Source organism: Zonotrichia albicollis, chromosome 4 (assembly GCF_047830755.1).
Source record: "Zonotrichia albicollis isolate bZonAlb1 chromosome 4, bZonAlb1.hap1, whole genome shotgun sequence".
In the NCBI taxonomy this organism is placed as follows: Eukaryota; Metazoa; Chordata; class Aves; order Passeriformes; family Passerellidae; genus Zonotrichia; species Zonotrichia albicollis.
This window is the reverse complement of record NC_133822.1, coordinates 26432133-26438132: the sequence shown is the minus strand read 5'-3', so window position 1 is coordinate 26438132 and position 6000 is coordinate 26432133. Positions and strand designations below refer to the sequence as shown.

Here is a 6000-nt window from a genome sequence, read left to right as displayed (position 1 = left end):
GCAAACTTTTTTTTTAAAGTAGGGTTGTAAGTGTAAATAAAATTAATCTTGAAAGCTATGTCAGTCTGATCTTTTTATATGGTGGCACGAGTTCTGACACAGCCCTGTGGGGATTCTGTCACTGTGACAAATTTAGAAGCAAAATAAAGACCTGATAGTCCATAACTTATAATATATAATCGACTCTGGTTTTTTTATTAGCATAAATCCCTGGTGTAAATTATGTAAGTTGGTTTAAAATCAGTCAAGTAGTTTATCCAGTTCAGCACAATGAGAGGTTTTCTCCAAAACAGCTACTTTAGTGGATGAAATGATGGTGATCTCAGCTCTTCACCTAAGAAATGGAAAAGACAAGGAGCCTGCAGGCATCTCCCTGAGTTTGGCTAATAAGTGGAAACTCTTTATGGTCTAGTGCTTTGATTGCCATAAATGCTGTAGAAGGGCACTTATGGATTGGCCCACAATATGGGAAACGGCAGAGAGAGCCGCTGGCAGCTGAAACCAGAACAGCTTGTTGTGTGAGCAGGGTCCAGAGTGCAGCCACCTTCCTTTCCTGGTTAGTGAGTTAAATGAACCAAGACAGTTCATGTGGAGAGTGCCCAGCCAGGACCTGTGGCAAAGAAATCCACACTGCAGCGCCTATTGGGTCATTTTCCTCACATTGGTGAGTCCTAATTTATGAAAACCTTTTCCCACACATGTTATCCCTCCACCATTTTGGTTCTTTTGGGTTCAGCTGGTCAAGCTGATGGAAGCCCACCAGGGTGTGGAAATCAGTGCCGGCCGGGCCATGGATTTCACAAAACGAAGGAGCCAAAACTCAGTGGTTTTGTTAAGATCCGCTTAGAATATTTTGCATTCTGCCTCTCCCTCCCCGAAGCCATCAGGTGAAGCAGCTTCTGCCTTTGAGCTGCCCATCCGCCATGGTCAGGCGCTCCCCTCGCTCCGGGGTTACCAGCCTGCGGAGGGACCCCGCTGCCGGTGAGTGCCGCGGCAGCGGCGGCCGCGGGAGCCCGAGGGGTGGCGCATCCTTCTTCGCATCCCTCCCTGCATCCTTCCTCGCGTCCTTCCTTGCATCCCTCCCCACATCCCTCCTTACACCCCTCCCCCCATCTCTCCCTGCATCCTTCCCCGCGTCCTTCCTTGCATCCCTCCCCGCATCCTCCCTGCATCCCTTCCCGCGATGCCTCCCTCCGCCACCGCATCCGCTGCCAGGGCGGCAGTCCCGGTGCTGGCGGGGCCGTGCCTGGTTCGGTCCCGCACCGCGGGCACCTCTGCAGCTGAATCAGCCTCGGCCTGGGGAGATGTCGGAACCAGATCTCGTCTTCCGGAGGCTGCCTGGGAAAGCCGGTGACGTGCTGGACGTGGGGGTACCTGAGGTTCGGCCTGTGGTTGTTTCCATCCATTTAAACGTCCAAACATTCCCTGAAACATTTTGAATTCCTGTAATTGCCATTTTTTCCCTCTCCGTCCCCCCTCCTTCCCCCTGACAAATCGAAAAGCCATCATACAAAATGCCAGATCAGGGCTGACTGTTCTGACATTTCAGAGCTTTTCATTTTTCTTAATTCTTTTTAAATGCATTTCAAAACACTTTAGCTTGTCATGCAGAGAAATTAAATGCCCCATTTAGAAACAGCAAAATTAAACATGCTGGCTGATTCCATGTTTACTTTGCCTTATTTTTTTCCTTTCTGTTTAAAAATTTTGTAGAAAAGACAGAACTGAATAACAGTGAACTAAATATTCATGTTTTGGTGAAGAAAATTGTGACCATAAATGTTACTCACTTCTGTCAGAAATTAAATGTTTTTTCAAAAACATTACATGACAGTACTATTTCAGATGATTTGATGGGTTAAAACTTTTTTATTTTTAAAAAAATCTTCTTTAACAAACAGATATATAGCAGAACTCAGAGACTCCCAATCCTTAATCTTTTTTTCTAAAGCATTTCATACATGAAAAGGGAAGAAATAAAAGGAAAAAAAAAACCAAACTAAACACAAGTCAAAGATTTTAAAGTGTCTTGGAAGACTGTTGAGGTCTGTTGAAGTGTAAAGCTGTGTTGGTATTTCAAATCAATGGGAGCTAACAAAAGGTACTAATTAGCTCTGAGATTTCTGATTTCTTATCCCTACAACAGTCAGGTTGGAAACATCAAAGAAAAAGGAGCAGTCTGGGTTTGCCAAGGTTTTGATAAATCCTGCAGTGTTTGGCCTCAGCCGTCCAAGTCCATTCTCAGCTTAGCATTCTCTGTAACCCCATTCATGGAAACATCTTTGACCTCAATCCCTTGGAAACCATTTGCTCTCTAATTATCTAGATGCAATCCCTGGATTCTGTGAGGTCTAAGCAGAATTCTGTCCCAAGGGCCTCCAGCTTCAGTACTGAATGACTGAACAGGAATTGGTCCAGGAGATCCTTGTGTCCCCCTTCCAGCTCAGGCTATTCTGTGATTCCAACAGTGTACTCAAAACCACCCTGCATTGCCACATGTCTGGTGCTGCATCACAAGTCCCAGATCTTTGCAATATATGGCCTCAAATTGTAAGGCTCAAGTGAAACTGTCATGATGGAAAAATCCGAATCTTGGTTCATCTTTGGTTGATGGTGCTGTGAGAAAATGAGCAAACAAACAAACAGACCACATGTGGGCTCTCTTGGGATTTCTTCACCTCTAAGTAAACATATGTAATGGATCTTGCAACTAAAAAATGTTATCCCATGTAAATTAGGGCTATTGTATTGAAAACTATATTCCTGGTATGAGCATCGAATTAGTTTGGAATTTTATTTCGAGTATTTAAAAAGGCATTTCACAAGAAGCAGACCTGTGGATTAAAAAGCGAGATTTGGTCAGAATTTTAAGCGGAAGAGCTGGAGGGACTTAGGTAAGTGAGTAAAGTAAAATATCTGAGTAGACTTTTCTGCTTAATACAGTGGAAGACATGCAAAACTATATTGTCAAATTCAAATTATCCAAGATTAATTACACGGAAATCAAAAGCTGAATTTCTGCAAGCCTGCCAAAAGTTAGACTACCTTGTCTAAATCAATTACTTCAGAATAGCCATCTGCCAATAGTCCATGTGCTGCAATGCAGCTTCTTGGAATCTTACTGCTCCAGAGAGGGAAAAATGAAAATAAAAGCAAGCAGAAGAAATCCCAGGGGACTGTAGCTTTAGGAGGCGAAAAATTGGTGCTTTTTGCTTGCCTGTCTCTTCCCAGTTTCCTGCCCCCTTCAGCGTATGAGAAAGGCAAGAAGAGTTTGTGCACTTTGGAAACTCGATAGGAGGCAGCAGCTGATCTTCCCATCACCAGCCTAAAAATAATCCACTCCAGGGCTTGGAGCGGCTTCACTAAGTGGAGGAAAATCCTGCCATCGGGATGATATTGATCACATAGCACAACCGAGTGACACTTTGGGTTGTATTTTGGGGTTGTGTTTACAAAGGTAAGCTGCAGAGTTTGATCTAACATTCAGCAACCAAACGGGGCATGCGATGACCCTCCCCCCATTATCTCCCACTAACCACCACCTCCTCCTCCTCCTTCCCTTTATATCTGTGGGACAGAGCTGCTCCTCGTTCTTTCCTGGGATTACAACTCCAATCTCTTTTTCCTTTTTCATTCGCAGGCGTTCTCTCTTTACCGTCCCCTCCTGCTGATGTTTTCTTTGCTGCTGTTCACAGGGTTATGTTTCTTTTTTTAAACTGTCCTGTCTTGGCAATGTGAAGTCGAAGGTTTTACAGCAGGCAGCGTAGCACGCTGGTGTTGGGGATTGCATTGTGTGGAGAAGCTTTCCAAAAAAGAAAGAAAAAGAAAAAAAGCTATGTATTTAGATGTGTGAGACCACTGCAGATGTTTGTGTGAAATTTGCAGTGCCAATAGCCTGTTTAGCAGCACTGCCGTTGTGATTTTCCCTGTGTTTGGAGCCTGATCCAGAAGGCTCCCGAAGTCAATGAGATTCTTTGCATTGACTTCAGCACCGTTTGGATCAGGCTGTGGCACACGGCAGTTAGCGCTGCGAATGCTGACAAGCACCAGAGGTAATTCATTATCCTGAGGCCCAGGGGAGCTGGGACAGCGCTTAGCAAGGAAGAAGGGTCTGTGGAGCATAGGTGGTCACAGCTTAAATAAGGAATAAAAACCAAATTGTATTTTGTATTGGGTCGTTTTTGATAAAATAGATTTTAAAGGGACAGTGCTTTCTGCCGTTAGCTCAGCAGCACTCTTTGCAAGACTATAGATCACATAGGTTGGGTTAGAGTGCTTTTAGGAAGGTAACAAGAGCAAACTAGAAGGGTTCAACCTAGAAAGGAAAAATATTCAGAGCACTAACCTAAAATCTGTGGAAAACCTCAGAGTTAGGCCTTCCATTCAAAGCTATAAATTTGTCCTTAGTTAAAATTTACTATGGGAAATTCCAGAAGGAAAGACAAATTTTACTTTTGTGATTTATCAAGAAGATAAGAACTAAGTACTTTTGTAAAACTCTGAGTATTTTCTTCACCCTGCACCTATATGCATACACATATGTATATACATACATGTTTATATGTATATATGGGCATATAATCCACCTTTTATCTATGACCAAAATGAAATGTGATCTGAACTGAGACACAAGTATGCTCTGTAAACAGATATATTAGGAAGTGCAACTATCAATTTATATTTTTTTTTAAAGTATGGACAACAGAACTACTGCAATAAATGTTTTCAAAATATTCTTATTCCCCCAAACAAGCTCCACCTGAGGAGTGTACTTATACTCATTTTTTTGTAGTCATAAGTACCTTGCAGAGCATGACGATCAGAGTGATAATTCAGGTAAGATCAAACTCTTGAATATGAAGATTTTTAAGTCCACTTTAAAAGACCCTTAAGGTACTTAAATTGTCTTTAATTAGGAATCTTATAGTTTTGTACTTGGTGAGGATGTTCTCATAATTTTAATGGAAATTTAGATTATCTACCATTTTCCCATTGTCTTCTTCAGAATTGCTTATGGAAAATATATCTCATGAACTGGCTTAGTGCCCTGAGAATCCCCATTCATGCTTGTTAAAATGAGATTTGTGAGTGTTTAGGTTCAGTGTTTTGTCATTTCCATGTTTATGACTTTGACCTATTTTCTTTCTTCCCAAAACTTCTCTCCTCTTCACAGTGAATATTTGTTCATGAATCACTTTTGTTCTGTTTTCTGTTTATTCTCTTATGACTGTATCTGTCCACCTTAGCCTAAAACCAGGAAGTCTTAACTTGCCAGTAATGGGGACCCTAGCATAAAAATTTAAATGCTTAAAGGACATGAGGGGTTTTTTAGCTATTTCATTGAAGGGTGAACTGCTGTTCAGATAGTTCACATCCTCATTAAAGTAAACCAACATGGAATCAGATTCCCAAATGATGTAAAGCAGAGCTGAAATTTACCTTCCACTAGTACCAACATGGGCCCATCCTCCTAATTGTTCTTTCCATTCCCCTCTCTGAAGTTTGGCTGATGGCTTTAGCTCATATTGACTATTCTGCACAGGCCATTCTCAAAGGGAGAAGGAAAAACCACCTCTGAGAATCTCTGATGAGTTGTAGAGTTCATAAAGACAGAAGTTAAAGTGAGTAATTTTACAGTAACTTAGAAAGACGAAGGCCTTCCAGCCTGCAAGTGTTAAAACAAAAACTTACCTGGCACTTGGTACTCCTGCTGGGTTGCTGAATGTAGCTGGTAACCTCAGATGGCACATGCTTGTTATCAGATGATCTTTGTCCCATTACTACATTTCCATGTCTGAAATGATAGATTAAACTTAGCATGCTTGGCAATATTATAATAAAGTGTAACATTCCTGCTGTAATTAGCAGTGAAGCAAACTGTGATGTACCCACGTTGCTGCAGATAATCCAGCATAACTTGTTGGCCTACTGTATTCAACAGCAAGCGACACTTTCTCTGGGAAAGCCATTTTTTTGCAATGACTATGAATAACATTGTCT

General features: G+C 42.0%; 1 protein-coding gene across 9 annotated transcripts in view; it reads left to right on the top strand.

Moving 5' to 3' along the window:
• The first annotated feature begins 853 nt into the window (after positions 1 to 853).
• Positions 854 to 6000, top strand: part of ABCC9 (ATP binding cassette subfamily C member 9) — a 72737-nt gene continuing 67590 nt past the window's right edge. For 3 of the 9 annotated variants that reach the window (XM_074539211.1, XM_074539213.1, XM_074539208.1), the window contains exons 1-2: positions 1026 to 1379; positions 3232 to 3457. The gene's annotated coding sequence lies outside the window, so the exon portion shown is untranslated. Of the gene's footprint in view, positions 982 to 1025; positions 1380 to 3231; positions 3458 to 6000 lie in introns of those variants that run through there. The other 6 variants (XM_026796808.2, XM_014271124.2, XM_026796805.2 and 3 more) reach the window with 4 other exon arrangements.